The sequence below is a fragment of the Apium graveolens genome, chromosome 3 (assembly GCF_009905375.1).
Source record: "Apium graveolens cultivar Ventura chromosome 3, ASM990537v1, whole genome shotgun sequence".
NCBI lineage: Eukaryota > Viridiplantae > Streptophyta > Magnoliopsida > Apiales > Apiaceae > Apium > Apium graveolens.
In genome coordinates this window covers 289,089,365-289,112,400 of record NC_133649.1, presented here as the reverse complement: position 1 = coordinate 289,112,400, position 23,036 = coordinate 289,089,365, and positions in this window count along the sequence as shown.

Genomic DNA, 23,036 nt, shown 5'->3' with positions numbered 1-23,036 from the left:
GCAAGACGTAGGAAAGGGAAACAGGTAGTTGAGGAGTAAAACGGTTGTGATTGGAAGCGAGTGCAGTGTAGTAAGCTAATACCAGGCAAATGCTCTGAACTTTCTCGAGATATTGTAGTAGTTGATAATCCTGTGATATTGCAAGTGCTTTGAAGCACAGAAACCTAAATCCTGATTTCAGTTATTGTCCTTGAGCCATGAATCATATTCTTTCTAATCCATTGATTATTGTATACCCAAATAAGAACCACAAATCTACGATACTACTCTACAAATACATACAAACTAAATACCAAACACTGAAATGAACTATTATATACTCAACCCATGGTATCTTATACTTTGAAAGAACGAATTCTTGAAACCTTGAAACGTTGATTCCTTTGTTATCCAATTCTTTCATTACCCAGCATCCAAGCTTTTAAATTGCCTTATTGATCCTTACAAGGATTGAAACCCTTTCATTGTTAAACATTTATTGTTGTTAATGATTTCGGTTATTGTTTACTATTGCATATTCTGTTATTATGTTAGAATTGGATTGTTTTTATAAAATTGTGGACCAGATTCGTGGTCAGACCATATAATGGTCAAGTTAGGCCAATGTGTGCCTTGGATCCAGTAGTTAGAGCAATGCTGTGTGCCTTGCTCGGGGTTAGTGCGTGACTGATCAGCAGCCTAACCTTGGTTTTTAAATTAAAAGTATAATATCTAATTCTAAATCATAATCCATTATTCACTTGATATCATAAACATATTCACCTGATGATCATTATTCTCAGTTTTGTCATTGTGACTTGTTGAGCTAGTTAGCTCATTTGTGCGATGTTGTTTATATTCTTTCCAGTTAAAAAGGAACCAGTTGGTAAAGAGGATCCCCAGTCCAGCGCGAGAGCTAGGGATTCAGGTTGAGAAAGCTGAGCTAGTAGGCTTCTTTTGGAATAATTTAAGTTTGTAAAAGTTTGTAATAATGTTTAATTCCCAGTTTGAATTTGAAATAGTTGGGATTTGAACGGTTTGTAATATATTAGTGTGTTTCGCTTGTGTGCATACTTTAACCTGTTGCGGTCCGTGGTGATTGGTAAGTAGGGTCATTGTATATATTATTATTATCTTTATTATTGTTATAAGCAGGTTATAATTAAGGTGTGTGTGTGGACCCCAAACTTCTGACCCGGGTTTGGAGGGCGCCACAGGTTTGGTATCAGAGCTACAGGTTATAAGTCACTGACACAAGCCTAGGTTGACGGGAATGGGTAGAGGGATAAGATTAGAAGTAAGGTATAGGATGATAGAACGTCGAGAGGTTGAGTGTTATGGTATAATCGGTATTAGTATAGTTTGCGTCGTGGTACGAGATTCTTATATTACGATATGATTTCAGATAGCAGAGATGGCCGACTCTTTTATTCCCGTATCAGCTGATCACTCAGAGCCTTCAGTTGGAGCACCAGCATCGGATCCACGTCCTGTTATTCCACCAGCATTGGCTATTCTACCTCCACCGGTATTGCAGCCCATACCATTGCAGGCTATTCCACCTCCAGGCATGAGGCCACCTGTTAGAGGACCCCCACCTGCTGATTCAGGCTTTACTAGTCATTCAGTCACAGGAGTACCTTTCCAGTTCTCTTCCTATCCTGTTCCATATCATCAGTTTGAGGCTTGCCTTATGGAGCAGCGATTCGTACAGGGTCAAATCCAGGAGTTATTGCATATCATGCGTACCAGAGAGATGGGGAGTGGTGAGAGGCGACTTAGGGAGAGGCTTCAGGCGTTTCGCAGAACAGCTGCTGTGAGGATTGCTGAGGCTACACATGAGGACATCACCTCGGATTTCCTAGTGGAGTGGGCTAAGTGGATCCTAGAGGAGGTTGAGGAGATAGGAGGTCCAGATTTGCCATGAGTTAGAGATTTTGAGATGGAGATGCTGAGCAGTGTTGTTATGGTTATGTAGTATAGACAGTAGTGTGTAGTGTGTATCAGAAGACTTTTGAGTTATATTTATAGACTAGCGATGCTGACTAGTGAGTAGGTTGTTGTACCCTTTTTGCTTTTACTTTCGAAGCGTCTTTACGCTTGTACTACCTAAAACTTTTGATCTATATATCAGTACCTTTTTCCTTTCCAACACTGTCATTTATTTTATTGCACCTGTTTTACTTTACCTTATTTATTGCACCAGTATATCCTGTGATACCATGTACCCATTTTTCCATAACTGTTAATATTCTGTAAAGAAGCATGCAATTTACTTAGTTACAACTATTTTCAAAAAGAGATATTTCTATTTCACAAAACTTTTCTTTTATACAAAGATTTGATTCAAAAGCTAAATAAATTGATTGATTCTTTACAGAAAATGCCTCCCAGAAGAAATACCCGCACCAACACCCAGAATGAAGAAACCAACAACAATAACAACCAAAATGATATAAACCAGAATGTGAACCCAGGACCCATGGACCCAGCAATAGCCCAGATTCTTCAAATCTTGGCCCAACAAACAGTTCACCTGGCACAACAACAGCAGAGACAGACCAATTCCCAGGTAACTTTCAAAACTTTTCAGGCAGTAAACCCACCAGAATTCAAGGGTTCCTTAGAGCCAATTGAAGCAAATGTGTGGTTAAAGGAAATAGAGAAGGCTTTTGCCTTGGTAAAAGTGAAAGAGGAGCAGAAGGTTGAATTTGAAAGTTACTATTTCAAGAATGAGGCCACCTATTGGTGGGAAATGGTGAAAACATTGGAAAGCACAGATGTTATTACTTGGGAAAGGTTTAAGGAATTGTTTTTAGAAAAGTATTTTCCTCAGTTTGTTCAGGATCAAATGGAGCTGAAGTTTTTAGAATTAAAGCAAGGGAACATGTCGGTAACAGATTATGAGGGGAAGTTTGAGGAGTTGTCAAGGTATGTGCCGTCGTATGTTGATACTGATAGAAAGAAAGCTAAGAGATTCCAGCAAGGCTTGAAGCCATGGATCAGAGGGAAGGTAGCTATTTTTGAATTGGATACCTATGCCGCGGTTGTACAGAAAGCTATGATCGCAGAGACAGAGAGTGAGATGTTCCAGAAAGAAAAGGAAAGCAAGAAAAGGAAAGTTGAGGGAAGTGAGGGTCAGTCACAAACAGGGAAGTTTCCAAATTTTAGGAAGGGCAAGTTTCAGCCAGGGAGAAATTTTACTTTTAGGAGACAAAATATAGGAGACGGAGGCCAGGGCAATCGTTCAGCTAATGTGAATCAGCCGAATCAGTTTAGATTAACTTTTTCAGATTGTCAAGTATGTGGAAAGAAGCATGGAGGAGTTTGTAATAAGTTGAATGTGGTATGTTTTAAATGCAACCAGAAAGGGCACTACTTGAGGGAGTGCCGAAATCAGCCAGCAAGAGAGCCAGCGAATAAGGATCAGCCTATCCGGAATCCAGCAGTGAAGGTTCCAGCCATTGGATTTACATGCTTTAAATGTGGGAAGCCAGGACATATCGCCAGGGATTGCAAGACACCAGCCCCCGTCAGTAATGCATTAAGAATTATGGGATCTACCCCAACAGTGAATGAGACTCCGAGGGCTAGAGTTTTTGACATGTCGGTGAAGGATGCGATCCAGGATACGGATGTCATGGCAGGTACGCTTAATGTGAACTCTATATGTGCCAAAGTGTTAATAGATTCGGGAGCAACTCGATCGTTTGTTTCACAAGATTTTGTTAGTAAGTTAAATTATCCAGTTGGGTATTTAAATGAAATAATGACCGTGGAATTAGCAAATCAAGGACGTGTAACTTTTAACCAAGTTTGTGGGAATTGTGAGATTGAGATTTCTGGTAGTAAGTTTTGTGTAGATTTGATACCGTTTAAGTTAGGAGAATTTGACGTTATATTAGGAATGGATTGGTTAGCTAAGCATGATGCTCAGATAGATTATCGAAATAAGAAAGTAATGGTGAAAACACCAGATGAAAGAATAGTAACGTTCAATTGACAGAAGCAGGTAAAGAAGTTCTTAACGATGATTCAAGCCAAGAAGTTACTACGACAAGGATGTGAGCATTTCATAGCATATGTGATCGACAGAAGTCAGGAGCCAGCAAAACTTGAAGATATTCCAGTTGTAAATGAATTTCCAGACGTATTTCCCGACGAGTTACCAGGACTTCCTCCAGATAGAGAAATTGAATTTGCAATTGACTTAGCACCTGGAACCGAACCAGTATCCAAGGCCCCGTATAGAATGGCGCCCGTTGAGATGAAAGAGTTAGCAAAGCAATTGCAAGAGCTGTTAGAGAAAGGAGTAATTAGACCCAGCGTATCCCCGTGGGGTGTACCGGTATTATTTGTCAAGAAAAAAGATGGAAGCATGAGACTGTGCATCGACTATAGGGAGCTCAATAAGTTGACGATCAAGAATAAGTATCCGTTACCCAGAATTGATGATTTGTTTGACCAATTGAAGGTAGCCAAGTATTTCTCCAAAATCGATTTAAGATCGGGATATCATCAACTAAAGATCAAACCAGAAGATATATCAAAGACAGCTTTCAGAACAAGGTATGGGCATTACGAGTTTTTAGTGATGTCTTTTGGATTGACCAACGCCCCAGCAGCGTTTATGGACCTGATGAACAGACTTTTCAAAGAATATTTGGACAAGTTCGTTATAGTATTTATAGACGATATTTTGATCTATTCAAAGACGGAGGAGGATCATGCGGAACATTTAAGGACAGCTTTGGAGATTTTAAGGAAAAAGAAGTTATATGCTAAATTGTCGAAGTGTGAGTTTTGGCTACAGGAAGTTCAGTTCTTAGGACACATAGTCAGTAACGAAGGGATCAAAGTGGACCCGGCAAAGATCGAGGCAATTACGAATTGGGAAAGACCGAGAACACCCACTGAGGTAAGAAGTTTCTTGGGATTGGCAGGATATTATCGACGATTCGTTCAGAATTTCTCAAGAATTGCAACACCATTGACAAATCTTACACGAAAGAATGAAAAGTTTATATGGAATGACAAGTGCGAAGAAAGTTTTCAGGAATTGAAGCGGAGATTAATCACAACACCTGTTTTGTCACTTCCAGACAATCAAGGGAATTTCGTAATTTATAGCGATGCTTCCTACAAAGGATTAGGATGTGTTCTTATGCAGCACGACAAGGTGATTGCGTATGCGTCAAGGCAATTGAAACCACACGAACAGAAGTACCCTACTTGTAATAACCCCAATTTTTGGAAATTTTGAAACCCTTATGAATAGTGATTTTGCAGATTATGTTGAATGAGAAAACTTTTCATGCCACACTATGTAGGGGTTCTGTTATTGATCTTCTGGGATATTATTAGTACTCTATGTGGTATATAAGTGTATGTAAAGATCGTCAGAATCCAATTCCGAACACTTTGATTTTTCCCGGAAATCCACTAGATACGGAAAGAATTGAGTATAAGGTAACAGGATAAAAAGGATTTAAATTAAAGGATTATAAGAGAGGATCATAAAAGGATTATAATGTATTGAGAAAGGTTAAGGAAACCCAAGTAATAAGATCCCGGGTATGATCCCTCAAACGATAAACGAAAACGAAAGTTAAGCGAACCGTATAACAGATCAGCGGTCATTAGGCAAACAATTAGGAAGTTAATCAAAGAGATTAGAGGGGATGATGTCATCCAACCAATGAGAAGAGGACAAAGAGGGGAGGATGACATCACATGATGACATAAGCATGACATAGGGAGGAAGGAGATGTGGTTGGTTTATAACCACACAAAGTCAAGGTTAGAAAGGTAATTACCCAAAAACAAATCAAAAACAACCAACCAAAGAATCAAATCAAAGCAAAAACACAAAAATCTCTCTTTCTTCCAAGCTTTCTCTCGGATTTTCTTCTTTTTCAAAGAAGAAATTTCCAAAAATCAAGTTCCAAGCATTGTTAAATCACAAGGTAATTATCTAAGGTTCCTTGTACATAGATATGGATATCCTATAAGTTTAAGCTCCTAATTCCTTCACAATCTCTTCCAATAAATCAAGGAAGAAGATGGTGAATAGTAACCTTCAAGAAATAACTTTAGTTTTCTTGAATTTTTATGAAAGTTTAAGGTTATACAAGCAAGGATCAAGGTTCTTTAGGCATTCAAAGCTCTTGTGTTATGTTAAGAAGCTTCAAGGAAGGTATAATCTCTTAACCAAGCTTTGTTATTGAATTTTAAGAGCATAATATGATTATTCTAGTTCATGAGAGGCTTGATGGTTGTGTATGTAGAGATTAGTTGGTTTTGGGATGTTTTTGGAGTTGTAAATCTTGGTTGTTGGTTAATGAACTTAAGTGTAGTTTAAATTCATGATAAAGAATAGTATAAATTGTTAATGTTGAGTTGTTGGGGCTGTTATGATAAATTATGGATGGAGTTTTGATTGGGTTGTGATTGTGGGTTGATTGTGAGATGATTTGGAGTGGTTTAAAATTGGGTAATCGCGTAAACATAGCCGTCGTAATGCCCGATTTACCGTAGACAGTTTTTGTTCTTAACATCAGAACCCTTGAACTCACTGCTAGGTTTTGACCATTGCCATTTTTAGATAGTTCATGTTACGAGCTTCGTTTTGATATGTGGTTCGTTTGATTCCGATGAACGGTTTAGGAGAAACGGCCGTTTTAAGTAACGACGTTTCGCGAACGAACCCTTACCCCTCGCCTTACTTTGAAACATAGGTTAAAGACCTTAAAGGACTAATTGAAGTATGAAACATTTATGTAAGGTGTAATAGGCAGTTTGTAAGACACTCGCGAAGGAATCGCCTTAAAACTCGTAATGGTTAAATTATTAAAAATGGTGGAGCCGAGGGTACTCGAGTGACTTAAGTAAATCGTTAAGCGCGAAAGCGAACGTTAGGACTCTAAATGGTTAAAGTCTAGTTTCTTAAGCGACCGGGGTTTAATTCCAACTTATGTTGTTGTTCATAGGTTATCGGACCCACTCTAAGCTTAAGTCTATCCGGGAGCACTCAGGCAAGTTTTCTACCCGTTATACTGTTGTTGTGATGTATACACTTGTATATGCATTATCTTGTAATAGATGCATGATGGTTATATTAGCAAATTCTTGCGATATATTGTAGCATGTGATATGGTACATATGCATGCCTGTTTCATATTCTTGCCATATATATCTGTTGGTTCAGTTGATAATACCTATGCTAGAGAATAGCGGTAATTTGCATATACCCTTAGTATAGGGACCCAAAGGTGAAAACATTTTCTAAAACCGGGAGTCGAGGATCCCGAGTAGATTTTATATATATATATATATTTTATATATATATATGGTTAGAATTTTCAAAGCTATTAATCGAATAAGGTTTATTCGATAACTTTATTTTATTAATGAATATTATCTTGAATATTCATTCGAGGACTTATGACTCCTTTATTTTATTAATGAATATTATCTTGAATATTCATTCGAGGACTTATGACTCCTTTATATTATTTATTGAATATTACTTGGATATTCATTTGAGGATGTATGACTCCTTTATTTTATTTAATGAATATTATTTATAATATTCATTCGAGGTATTATGACTCCACTTATTATTTATTAATATTCTTTACCTTATTAAAGAATAATGTTCGATAATCAAACTTACTTTTGATAATCAAATAAAGATATTACTTTCGTATAAGTATATCTTGATTATTTACTATTCATTTCAAGTATAAGTTTTAAAACTTCTACTTCAATTATTTTTATAAAGATTATTCTTTATGGGAATATTATTCAAATAATAATATTCAGATATTTTCTAATATATTGGGACTGATTTATTTTGTTAAATCAGCATCACTCCAAACATTCTTAAAAATGTTTTGCGAGTCTTCAAAATGATTTTTTAAAAGTTAGAGCGGATCCCAAAACTCATTTTTATATTTAAGATCCTCCTTTCGAAGGGGATTTAAATACTCGCTCAAAACCTGAGGGATCCGGCTCTGTGGTGTGTTTTATATTCGCAACAAGGTTGCTGTTTTGATAAATGAATTGATTACTTACCCAACACTCGGGAAGTAAAATTCTTGGAACAAGTTAATCCATTAACATGCATCGCCTGGGAAATATCGGTGAGTTCTCCTTTCCAACTAGATACGACTTCTTGGTGGAGCCGTATCAACAAGTTTCTACTTGGGGAAAGGGGGAACGAGCTTTACGTTTTAGAGTCATGGATTTCATCTGAACTAGGAGTGGCGTAAGTGGTCGAGTGGCCCAAATGGCCTTGAAGTTCCGCTAAGGCGGTCCATTACTTAGGAGTTCAGTGTTCGGTTGATAAGTAAATCCGATAGGTTCTCCTCTACATGTAGAAAATGGTGGGGTTGCACTACTACGACTGATCATCGTAAGTGGTCTTCCTGGCGCGGCAAACTCCCGTAATGAGTTCATCATCCAATTGGATATTTCTACAACACTACCCAGAGCACTTCGATAGAAAGGCTATGATTGGGTGATTGTTGAGTGTTGGCAGGGTCAAGTTTTCAAAATGATGTTTGCATCAAATGAAGTATCTCGTAACTTCATTTTATTTTGATGATATTTTAAAAGATTTAATCTATTCAAATCTGGTCTTGTAGTCTCATCTATGTGATGAACTTTTGAAACTAATTATAACTTGAACGGTGGTAGTTCAAGTAGTATTTGGAAAAGATATAAGTATATTGGAGTATCTTGTAACTTCATCTTTTAAACTTATATCTAGTAAATGATTATCTTATGCATGACAAAGATTTTCAGAAAAACGTTGAGACAAGGTTAGATATATGAGATCACCTTGCAACGATATTTTTATACAGTTATACACTAGAACTCTGCGTCTATTATGCATGGAAGAGGACTTCCAATATTTTGAAAAGTATATATGTATATAGATATACTGAATATTTTGCGACTTCATCGCATTAAGATATCAACTTGGTTCATTTCTTTTGACCAAGACTTTCATGAGTACTATGAGAAGGCTCATATATTGTTAATCATTATACATATTATTTTGGTGGGCTTGCTGCTCACCTTTGCTTTCTTCTTTCATCACACAACATCAGATAGACAAGATGAACAGGACCAAGCTCCCAATTCGCGAGCGGATAGGAAACGTTCCGCAGTTTCCTATAGGCGTTGATGTCGCTGTAGCTGAGGTAGGAGCTACCAATAGGCTAGGCTTCAACTTTTGATGTACCAGATTTATGTATATTTATGAATTGTAATAATGGCAAAGAAAATGTAAATTTATTCAGAAAACCTTTTAAGGTGTATTGGCAGATAATTGTGGAATAAAATGACTTGTGATTATTTTTGGATATTCATCTCTGAGACTATAACTTGTGGTGTGTGTGTTTATTGTGGGGTCACTGTACAGAGTAGTTGATTATTTATTAAGATTGGGTGTTATTAAGGGAAATGGAACTCGTGACAACTCGGATCCCCGACCCCGGATTTGGGGGTGTTACACTACTCATGATTTAGAGTTAGCAGCTATAGTTTTCGCTTTGAAGATTTGGAGACATTATTTGTATGGAGAAAAGTGTGAAATTTTCACGGATCACAAAAGTTTGAAATATATATTTACCCAGAAGGAACTTAATATGAGACAAAGGAGATGGTTAGAATTGATCAAAGATTATGATTGCTCGATTAATTATCATCCCGGTAAGGCGAACGTTGTAGCAGATGCGTTAAGTCGGAAGGAAAAGTTAAATGTATTATCCGTACCTGAAGAGATATATAAAGAATTTCAAAAATTGGAATTGGAGATTAGAATTTGCAAGCCTGAGGAAGCAAAAGTGTACAGTATGATTTTCCAACCGAAGTTATTGGAGAAAATAAAGAAATGCCAGAAAGAGGTAATGGATCAAGATATAAATAGTTTGGTAGGTGAGGAATTATGCACGCAACAAGATGATCAAGGTATTCTTAGGTTTTCTTCAAGAATTTGGATTCCACCAGTAACGGAGCTGAAAAATGAAATTTTACAAGAAGCACATAGTTTAAGATATTCCATCCATTCAGGGAGTACCAAAATGTACAGAGATTTAAAGAAGAATTATTGGTGGCCAAATATGAAGAGGGAAATTGCGGAATGGGTTAGCAAATGCTATACCTGTCAGAAAGTTAAAGCGGAGCATCAGAGACCAAGCGGATTGCTACAGCCATTGGAGATTCCAGAGTGGAAGTGGGAACATATTGCCATGGATTTTATAGTTGGATTACCAAGGAGAAGGGCTAATCATGATGCCATTTGGGTTATAGTAGATAGACTTACCAAGTCAGCTCATTTTCTGCCTATAAATGAAAGATTTTCGCTCGATAAGTTAGTTCATATGTACTTGAAAGAGATCGTAGTTCGTCATGGAGTTCCAGTGTCTATTGTATCTGATCGAGATCCAAGATTTAATTCAAGATTTTGGAAGAGTTTTCAAGAATGTTTGGGAACAAGATTGAATATGAGTACGGCCTATCACCCCCAAACGGATGGCCAAAGTGAAAGAACGATCCAGACAATCGAGGACATGCTACGTGTTTGTGCTATTGATTTCAAAGGAAGTTGGGATGAGCATTTACCCCTAGTAGAGTTTGCTTATAACAACAGTTATCACGCTAGTATTGGGATGCCACCATATGAAGCCCTTTATGGACGCAAATATAGATCTCCAGTATATTGGGACGAAGTAGGAGAACGCAAAATACTCGGACCTGAATTGGTGCAACAGACAAAGGAAGTTGTTGAAATTATCCAGAAAAGATTAATAGCTGCACAAGATCATCAAAGGAAATATGCAGACCAGTCAAGGAAAGACATGGAATTTGAAGAAGGAAGCTTGGTATTATTGAAAGTTTCACCGTGGAAAGGACTAACGAGGTTTGGGAAGAAAGGGAAGCTAAACCCAAGATATGTCGGACCTTTTGAAATCCTAAAGCGTATTGGCAAAGTAGCTTACGAGTTGGCGTTACCTCCGCACATGGAGCACATTCGTAATGTTTTTCACATATCAATGCTTAAGAAATATAATTCAGACTCCAGGCATATAATAGAATATGAGCCAATAGAACTTCAAGCAGATTTATCATATGTAGAGAGTCCGATAGAGATTCTAGAGGAAAGAGAGAAAGTATTGAGAAATAAAGTGATAAAGTTAGTAAGAGTATTGTGGAAAAACCCAAAGGTTGAAGAGTCAACCTGGGAGTTAGAAAGTGATATGAGAGAAAAATACCCTCATTTGTTTTCTTAGAGATTCTGAGGACAGAATCCTTTTAAGGGGGGAAGGATGTAATATTCGGGATATATCGTGTAATTATTTTTGTTATTATATAATTATTATGTGTGTTCAGTATCTATTCTGTGAGCTAATTGTTAAGTGTTATCTGTACTTGAATATTCAAAAATAATATTAATTGAGTATTTTAATTTTTATATGTCCAAAATAAAATATAGATAATTGTCATATCTTCCTAATTATTTTTATGTTGGTTTATGGATTTATAAGAATCATATGAAATTTCTAAAATCTTTTTCCGGGTAATTAAAATCTATTTTATAAAAACGGGAACTAACCGACGTCAACCGTTGTTACGTTTTTGGAACCCGAAACTCTTTCGAGAACTCCTTCCTAACCTAATTGTAATATTCCGAGCATATTCCATGTTTCGACTTTTTCGATCCGGCTTACGGTTTGTCCTGCGCGGGTCCTGGCGCAACATTTTCGATACAATATTTGTTTCGGTAAATCAATAAAACCCGTATTTTCGATAAACGGGAGCTTTTTATTAACTATCCCAATTATCACTTCGTAATACGTGTAACCAGGCGCTGAGACCAAGACCGCAGTACAAATTGTACTGATTTGGATAATTATCCTGAAAACCGATACCGTTTGGATCAGTTTTTACAAATAAACGTACCGTTTTATATCCGGAATGATCCAACGTGATACAAATTTTCCATAATTATAAATAGCCTTTTACCGTATTATATTTCGTATCAAAATCATTTGTAGATAGTTAATTATATAATTTTCAGAGAAAAGCCCTAATTTCTTAAAACTAATCTAAGAATCAAACAGCAAAACGAAGGCATTACCGATCTCTGTTTTCAAAGCTTGAGTAACCAAAAAGAAGGATTTGAAGTGTTCTATCAGATTCTGAGCTTTGTTTCACTGCAGAAATCAAGGTTATTTTTCTAAAAATTTATTTATTTTCGAATTTATTTTATTAAAAATATGAATTTTTGTTCGGATGATTGTTTGTATGATTTGATGATTGCATGTTGTAGAGCTTGTTTTCCTTGATGATTTTCATATGTCATACGTCTGATTTGGAGTTCAATAATATGTTCAAATTTGAGTTTGATTTTCGAATTTCAAAATTAGGGTTAATAACCCGTATGAATGTTTTTAATTGAAATTTGGGGGTTTCTTATTCTGTGATAGATTGATGTTGTGTTATAGTGGGTTGTGTTCTCTGTGAAATTTGCAATCTAGTCGTATAAGTTTCATGAACCAACGAGGTCTGTAGAGAAGGGAGTTGTGTTTTGAAGTTTTCCGATGTTCGCCGGAAACTGGAAAACTTCACGGCCAAATTCCGGCCAACTCAGGGATTGTTAGGATGAATTGATTGCATGGTTGTGTTCCTGATGTTGTGTAGATGTGATCTGGAGGTGTTGGTGGGGTGAGGACGCCGGGAACGTGTTCTCCGGCGAACCCGACTGTTTTCCGGCGAAGAGCTGGAAAATTACAGTTTAGTACCCCAACTTTTGAAAACGATGCAGTTAAGTCCCTGAAGTTTCCAGACTTTGCAAATTTAGGATTCCTGTTTATAAAATGTTTAAAAATCATATTTCCTATTTATTTTTATTATAAAAATTCATTTTTAATTTCTGAAAATTCTAAAAATTATTATTTTAATTCTGAAAATTATTTTTAATTCACAAATAAATCTAAATTAATTAGTTAATTAATTTCAGTTAATTTATAATTGATTAATTGGTCAATTAAGTCGAAAATTAATTGATTAATTGATTTAATTAATTATTAATTGATTTTAATTAGTTATTTAATTAGATTTAATTATTTAAAAATGATTTAAAAATTCTGAAAAATAGTTTCGGGCTTTAAAATATTATTCTAAATTATTTCCAAGGCTCGATAATTATTCTAAAATTATTTCGGAGCCAGAATGGGCCAACCGAACCCTGTTTATTAACCCGAAATTGATCCAACGACCTTTTTTAATTCCGAAAAATGTTTTAAAAATCATTTTAAATACCAGAAAGCCTATTTATGACCCGAGACTTCTTTATAAATAATATATCATTGATTACGTGATGTATTATGTGCTACATGTGATTTTTTAATTGACTATCGGTCTATATATTCGGTGTTTACTTGATTATTGCATAACTTTCAATCCGTTAATCGGATTTGGGTAAAATGAAGGGTAGATAGAAGTATGTGTTGAATAGAATTCCATGAGTAAATTATTGATAGATGCTTATGATATGTGAGCAGAAGAGGCAAGACATAGGAAAGGGAAACAGGTAGTTGAGGAGTAAAACGGTTGTGATTGGAAGCGAGTGCAGTGTAGTAAGCTAATACCAGGCAAGTGTTCTGAACTTTCTCGAGATATTGTAGTACTTGATAATCCTGTGATATTGCAAGTGCTTTGAAGCACAGAAACCTAAATCCTGATTTCAGTTATTGTCCTTGAGCCATGAATCATATTCTTTCTAATCCATTGATTATTGTATACCCAAACAAGAACCACAAATCTACGATACTACTCTACAAATACATACAAACTAAATACCAAACACTGAAATGAACTATTATATACTCAACCCATGGTATCTTATACTTTAAAAGACCGAATTCTTGAAACCTTGAAATGTTGATTCCTTTGTTATCCAATTCTTTCATTACCCAGCATCCAAGCTTTTAAATTGCCTTATTGATCCTTACAAGGATTGAAACCCTTTCATTGTTAAACATTTATTGTTGTTAATGATTTCGGTTATTATTTACTATTGCATATTCTGTTATTATGTTAGAATTGGATTGTTTTTATAAAATTGTGGACCAGATTCGTGGTCAGACCATATAATGGTCAAGTTAGGCCAATGTGTGCCTTGGATCCAGTAGTTAGAGCAATGCTGTGTGCCTTGCTCGGGGTTAGTGCGTGACTGATCAGCAACCTAACCTTGGTTTTTAAAATTAAAAGTATAATATCCAATTCTAAATCATAATCCACTGTTCACTTGATATCATAAACATATTCACCTGATGATCATTATTCTCAGTTTTGTCATTGTGACTTGCTGAGCTAGTTAGCTCATTTGTGCGATGTTGTTTATATTCTTTCCAGTTAAAAAGGAACCAGTTGGTAAAGAGGATCCCCAGTCCAGCGCGAGAGCTAGGGGTTCAGGTTGAGAAAGCTGAGCTAGTAGTCTTCTTTTGGAATAATTTAAGTTTGTAAAAGTTTGTAATAATGTTTAATACTCAGTTTGAATTTGAAATAGTTGGGATTTGAACGGTTTGTAATATATTAGTGTGTTTGGCTTGTGTGCATACTTTAACCTGTTACAGTCCGTGGTGATTGGTAAGTAGGGTCATTGTATATATTATTATTATCTTTATTATTGTTATAAGAAGGTTATAATTAAGGTGTGTGTGTGGACCCCAAACTTCTGACCCGAGTTTGGAGGGCGCCACAAATGGGATCGACCTTATATTATAAAATAAATTTGATGATCGCTGAATAGATTTGTTATACTTAGTAATTGTAAGAGATGATGATGGGAATATTACCAGTATGGAAGACCAGAAGTGAAGTTATGAATAAGATAGTATGCAACAGTAATTTGAGTTTTTGTCGACCAATGAAGGTAAAATGGACCCAATAAGGGATAGAAGGTATATGGAAATGAATGGGCTGTTACCTGAGTGTTTCCCTAATTTGATACTTGGTAGTGAAGGATGACAACCAACTCATATAGTAATGACAATCAGGTATATAATTTTCAAAATTTTAAACAGTTTTCAAAAAGAGATTTTCATAACAATATTTTTCTAAAAGTCCTTGGAACACAACAAATTTTAAAACTTGGTTGTCAAACTACTACTTGAGTTATCGTTTGTCATAAGATTCAGATTATCCAGGAGAATACTTGTCCTAGAAGTTAGTATGGTTCATTTAGAAGGCTAAGTGGACCCACTATTATGGAGAAGATTTGATTATTCCTAGCAGAAGAGTGCACATATTGTTCGATAAGTTTAACAACAGGACCAATGTACGGAGAAGATGTCTATTCAAGTTCTGAGATGATTAGAGTTCAAAGAATAGGTCGATTCACGAGAAGCCGAGTACGAGCAAAGAAGATTAAGGGAATCTCCAGACTTTCTAAAGGAAGAATGTTATTAGCAAGGAAGTGGATATGATCCGTAGTGTAAGCGGAAATTTGGAAGTTGTGATTGTAAATCTCGTAAAAAATGCAAATAGAATCAAATTATAGGAATATTGAACATGGAAGTATGACGCTAACGATACAAGACCTAATAAAAGGGGAAATTATCTTAATAATCGATTTAAGGAAGCCTTTCTGAGAACTTTTTAAAGTTGATATATGACTCTGAATGAGACCTATCGGTTAGAAAAGTGTTGAAACTGTAAACAGAGGTAATGTGGATGACGACCAATGATATCATTTTTCTATAAAACCATATATATTCTTATGAATCTTGAATAAAGTATGAACCTCTTTCATGATCAACTCTATAAGGTAATCTGGTAAATTGTTGAATCCCTTTCAAATCATTCCTCCTTCAAAATATTGCTTTCTGATTGAGACAAGCAGTGTAATGGTGTGACGCTTTGTCAAAATGACAAAGAGTCTGGTGGGACGCCACCTAATCATGTGCTGTATGCCATATAGTATGAAAGACTGGCCATCTTGAGTACAAATATGGTTATCTCACTCATATCTAAATCATCATTCATTCTTTCTTCTTCAATATTGATTTCTTGATTTATGAATCCTTTCGATTGTTTTCTTGTACTATTATCCCTTACAAAAAGTTTCCAATCAGAATTATATACATAAATTCCTTTTTGCGTAAGGTCTATTCCTTGAATATTTTAAAAAGAAGTGAAATAGAACCGTGTAGCCGATGAAGTTATATGATAAGTGTGGATAGTTGCAAGCCGATAAATGGTGGACATTTGCGTGTAGAGAAGAACCCTTATACCAATGACGTGGTTGTTACGAGGACATCAAATCAGAGGCGGAAATCTGTATACATGATACGTTGCACATATGAGATGTGGGCGTGTCTTGAAGTAGTTAGCGAACCGTATGAGAAAATTAAAATAGAGGAATAAGAAAGTAAAGTTGTGTATATTGGATAAGGCAAATGATTGATTAGACAGCAGAAGCGATTGAAGAAATTCTTAATAATAACCAGATAATTGATTAATATATTGTAAAGATGAAGATATGGTAATTCAACTGTAAGGATTTTTAAGAAGTGATGCTTTTAAGACAAAGGAATTCATTCACAAGATTATGAGAATATTGGTTGAGACCATGTGTTGGTTATTAGAAGTTGAACGAGTTAACTAATAAGAACGAGTATTGTCGAGGATAGACGAATTTTTAGAGAGAGAGCTTGAAAAGAAACATGAACCGTAAGAAATTTTAGAATAATTTATAATAGTACTCAGTAGTGACATTCGTTTATAATCAAAGGATATAAGAAATGATATGATATAATAAGAATTATTCGCTATAATCTTAAGTTAAACTAAAATATGAGTTGTACTGGCTAGTATTATATGTGATGGTGAAATGGTGAGTTTAAAAGATGGAAGTTGATTGGTCTACTTGTGAGTTGATTGATTGATTGTTGGTGTCGGCTTGACTCCGGCTGGTATTCAATAATATAAAGGAGATGCTGCCCAAATTTTCAGAAAATACCCAACTTTTAATGATAGAAAGTATACTTCCGTGTGTTATCAATATTCATGTTAATACTCCAAATGATTGTGATCTCGGTTCTTGAAAGAGGTTGTCATAGCCAATCCGACTATATATAATTGGTCTTTGATTTAATTTAGCTAGTCATCACTTGGTGCAATTGATCAATTAAATGAGTTAATTGGTTAATTTTATCAATTAATGGTCAATTAGATGGAAATCGATTCCAATTAGATTAAGTCAAATTTTGATGTGACTTTCAAATCCGGAATCAAAGCAATGAGGAATTTGGGGGAGGTAAGGACACCAGTAGATTTCAAAAGTTATTGCAAGCGTGTAAGGCTTTAGTTGGATGACTATGCCCTTAGTAATGGATAAGAGAGATAGAAAGTTATTTGTATGGAAAGGAGAGAAGGATGTTTTTAGGAATGAAAAATTTAAAATACAGCAAAGAGAAGGAAGGAAGGAAAGGAAGAAGGAGATGGAATCAAGAAGAGATTTGTACCTACACCAATATGGATTTTATTAACCAATCAAAGAAATTCTATCATCTGCAATAAAGTTTTATTAAAGAATGTCTTATTTCCAAATTGTTTTGATAATCATACAATAAATGATTTATCTAGTATTTCTGTTTTGAATAAAAGGTGAGCTACAGTTTTAGTTCAGTTTCTGATTGATATTTATAATTAGGTTGTTAAATATCAAAAGTGGTATTAATATAGATAATTGATGTTTACTTCAGTATGGGATGTTGTGAGCATCAAAGTTCGCATTGATATCTAATTTGATATGACAACAAAATAAGTATTAATATCAGGAGTTCGGTTGTGAATGAGCTATGGGAATGAAAAACGGAAATAGGAAAGAAAGTGTAATCAAAAGGATGATAAAGAAAATTTATAGGTAAGATATAGGTATCATGAGGGACAGAAGTAAGGTGAACAATTCAGGAAGCATTGGCAAATGGAGATAGGGAATGCATCCCAGGAGCACGATCAAGTACTGAGGCCTAAAGAAGATATCTAGTGGCCAGACATAAAGAGAAAATGGGGAGGAAACATGTAGATAAATGTTAGACCTACCCAAGAGCTAAGGCGGGACATCAAAGACTAGATGGATATATTTCGTCAGGGAACGTCGTAATGAAGTCACCTGAGAACGAAAGTTGTCTAATAAGTGGGTTAGTTGCTGCTTGAACAAAGGGTGATACGTCATCCGATCCAAAAATTGGTTGTGATTGATCTATATTATTTGATTTGAGAATTAATAGGAGTATTCAGAATGCGAGGAATTATGTCAAACCGGAATAGTATATACCAGTCCTAGAGGAACGGGCAGTAAGTAAGGAAGAACTAAAAAATAGGAATTTTGCTACAACAACGCAAGGGATTCAAGCTAGTCCAAGAATATGATACGAGACATGGATGTCAAGGAAGACTTTCTGATAGTGTGGCACAAAGGAAGAATAAGCGTTATATGTTACTAGAAGTCAAGGAAGAGCATTGCAGTCAGTTCGTATGAGAACTACCTAAAACCAAAAATGATAATAAGAATAGAATATACCGGTGATGCCTCCAGATTAGTATACTTTCTTCTAAGTAATAAGAGAATTTCGCTTGGCAAATTTACTCGATTGTGATTCAAGGAAATTAAGGTATGATGTTACGGCTGTGTGCCAATCATTTCCAATCAAAATTTTCTCGTTAATTTTACTCTAATGTAATTTCGAGAGCGTCAGAAATCGAATACGCCCTGGTTTCAGTACATCATTCGCAGATGGACGAGAAGATTAAGAGAATGACCAAAGAGCCTCGAATACGGTTGGAAGCGATTACAAACTAGGTGAATTAAACAGAGAAACATGTGGGAATGAGATTCAGCAGCCAGTAACTATTGGAAACGTTCATGAGCACGAACTTCTAGAATTAGAAAGAAAAGAAAATTAATAGACATTATGCTGGTCCTTTTGGAAATAGTAAAGTAGAGAAGATAAGTGTAAGTTAGTTGGCTTCACCGCCACACGTATACATGGTTCATAGGGTGTTTATATGTGTATAATCACGAAAAGTAATTGAGCCCTATTATATATAAAATGGAGACTTGAGTTGAGTTATAGGAGCAACTAACAGAATATGAGGTCAGCGAGAGGCTGTTGAGTAATGGGTAATGCTGCGAGTAAAAGTTTTATGAAAAGTTGTAAGGTTGAGAGGTTAACCTGAGAAAAGGGAAGTGAGATACTAGAATATATCATTATCTGATACTTAGTGCGATCCTGAAGACAGAATCCTTTTAAGGGGGGAGGATGTAATATCCGGGACATGACGTGTAATTATTTTTATTAATAAATTATTATTATATGACTATTATGTGATTTTTGGTAAATTATTTGATGATTGGTGATATTATTTGAATGTTCATATGTGGTAAAGTCTAGGTATGTTAATTTTATTATGTCCAGAATAAAATATAGATAATTAAGGTATTTTTCTGGTAATTTTTGGAGTATTATATGATTTTATATTGATTTATGAATTTATTAATTATTTTCTGAATAATTATAAAATTATTTTATAAAGCCGGAAATCGTCCAACCTCAACCATTTTACATTTTTACAACTCGAAACTCTTCCGAAAACTCCTTCCTAACCTAATCTGGTAATTCCAGACATTTTCCGTATTTTGAATTTTTCGATCCGGATTAAGGTTTGACCCGTGCGCGGCCCGGCGCAAAATTTTCGATACGATAACTTTTTTTTCGATAACATTATCTTCGTACAAAGTATATTCAAGGAATATTCCAAAGCATATTCAGGGAATATTCTATCCAAAAGTATATTCAAGGAATATTCTCAAAAAAAAATTCCTCTATAAATAGCCATTTCTGTAGTTTTATTTCGCGCATATAATTATTTCACCAGTAAAAATTTCATAATTATCCAGAGAAAGTAGTAAGTGTTCTTCGTGTTCTTCATAATTAAACCGCGATTCGAAGGTGTTCTCGAACTCTGATTCGGGCGTGCAGTATATCAAAACGAAGCTCTCGAAATCCTCTTTCTGAATCAACCATTTATTTTTGCCCAAAAATCAAGGTATTTTTCTGATTTATTTATTTAAATTCGAATTGTTTTTGGATTAAATTAGGAATTTTTTTCTTGATGTTTTTGATATGATTTGATGGCATAATCATGTAGATCTTTTCTTCCTGGTCATTTTAGTATATTATATGTCAAAAACTGAGTTCAATAACATGGTTAAATTTGAGTTTGATTTTCGGATTATAAACTAAGGTTTATGTTCTTGAATGTTCTTAATTGAAAATTAGGCATTTCTTAACTAGGGGTTATTAGATTAAATTGTTTGCATCAGTGGATAGATCGTAGGATAAGGAATCGAATGGTATAAATGGATTGAACGGAGGATCCCTGAAATACGTTCGTCGGAAAACGGGTTGCGGCGGCGCCGGAAAACTTCGGCCCAATTTCCAGTCGATTGATAAGTTATTTGTTTGAATTAATTACGGATATGGGTTCCTGGAATCCGTAGCTTTGTTTCCTGTTGTTTTGAGTTGGTTCTGGGTTGTCCTGAAGGCCGCCGAAAAAGCTCCATGGGGGCAGCCATGGAGTCCGGCCGGCGGCGAGCCGGAGAAGATGACCGGGGGAAAATTACAGTTTGACCCCTGATGGTTTTCTTCGTTTACAAATCCTATATTCTAGTTTTAAAAACTTGCAAAAATAGTATTCAGTTATAAAAATTCTCAAATATTGTATTTTTATTTTTAGAAAATTGTTTTAATTATTTTAAATTTCAAAATTCATTATTTATTTTCTGAAAAATTATTTTTGATTACAAAATAAATCTTAATTATTTAATTAATTAATTTTATTTGATAATTAATTATTTAAGTAGTCAATTAATTTAAATATTAATTGATTAGTTAATTTAATTAGTTATTAATTAATTTTAATTAAATATTTAATTGGATTTAATTATTTAAATTGATTTTAAAATTCTGAAATTAGTATCGAGCTTTAAAATATTATTTTAAATTATTTTCAAGGCTCGATAATTATTATAAAGTGATACGGAGTCCAATTTTAATTCTGGAAAATGTTCGAAAATTTGTATTAAATACTTGGAAATAGTTAGAAGCTTTGGATTTGGGTGAAACGAAGGGTAGTTAGAAGCTTGTATCGAATAAAATGAGTTCAGAAATAGTATTGATGAGTATATGTGATGTTTAACAGAGGAAGCGAGACATAGAAAAGGAAAGCAAGTGGTTAGTGAGTGGGAACCAATTGACAAGTTTTAGTGAAGTGAAAGCGAATTGATAAGACAAGTGTCCCTGAACTTTCTTGTAATATACTTGTGAATACTTTTGAACTCTTTCTATGATGTTGCAATTATTCCCATTAATTCCTATTCTATATTGCAAGCACTTTAAAGTACTTAACCCTAAACCCTGATTCTTGTTGATCTTGAGCCGTGAGCCTGATTCCTTGTAAACCCTTGATTGTTGAATTCTTGGATACGAACCACACCTATCCGATACTACTCCACAAATACATATCTACCAAATACTGATCGTTGATATGCAATTATTTATCAGACGAACCTTTATGCCTTGTATAACATAAGACCATTCCTTGTAACCTTTGCACCCTTGGTCTTCTACACTTTGATTTTTTTCTTGAATTGAAAGCCAAGCTTCTTGTTGACCTTGTTATACCTTTCTGGTATTGGGAAGCATCTTATGCTTCAAGATAAATGTTATTTATGAATCAGTTTATTGAATTACATTGCATATCAGGTTATTAATATGGAATTGGACTATTTTTAAATATGCACTAGATTCGTGGTCATACCAGATTCGTGGTCTTATTAGGCCAATGAGTGCCTTGGATCCAGTATATAGAGCAAAGCTGTGAGCCTTGCTCGGGGTTAGTGCGTGAGTGATCAGCAGCCTAACCTTGGTTTTGAAAATAAAAATGAATATCCAATTCTAATCATTGCTTATCAGGAAACTTGATTCCCTATATCATTTTAACTGATCATTATTAAATCTCAGTGTTGTCATTGTGACTTGTTGAGCTAGTTAGCTCACTCTTGCGAATATGTTATGTTATTTTCCAGTTAAAAAGGAATTTTGTGATGGCGAGGATCCCCAGTCGAGTGTGCCAGCTAGGTTTATAGGTTGAAGTGGAATGAGCTAGCGGAAGTTGTGTGGTTTAGTGTGAGCTAAATGTTTGTAATAAAGTTTGACTTCAAATGTAAGATAAATAAATTTGGGATTTGGTACGTTTGTAATAAATAAGGTTGTGGCTTGTGAACATACTTTAACTGTTACGATCCTTGATTATGGTAAATAGGGTCATTACATATATTATTATATTCATAAACAAGTTTATATATGGTGTGTACATGTGTTGTGGGCCCCAAACTTCTGACCCGGGTTTGGAGGGCGTCACATTCCATGTTTCGACTTTTTCGATCCGGCGTACGGTTTGTCCTGCGCGGGTCCCGGCGCAACATTTTCGATACATTATTCATTTCGGTAAATCAATAAAACTCGTATTTTCGATGAACGGGATCTTTTTATTAAACTATCATAATTATCACCTCGTAATACGTGTAACCAGGCGCTGAGACCAGGACCGCAGTACAAATTGTACTGGTTTGGACAATTATCCCGAAAACCGGTACCGTTTGGATCAGATTTTATAAATAAACGTACCATTTTATATCCGGAATGATCCAACGGGATACTAATTTTCCGTATTTATAAATAGCCTTTACCGTATTTTATTTCGAATCGAAAATCATTTGCAGACTATAATTATATAAATTTCCAGAGAAAATCTATATATTCATATAATCTTTCTGAGAATCAAACCAACAAATTAAGGTGTTAGTGATTTCTGTTTGGAAAGCTCGAGTAACCAAATCGAAGGTCTCGGAATGTTCTATTAGTTTCTTCAAGTTTCAGAACTGCAGAAATCAAGGTTTATTTTCTATTTATTTA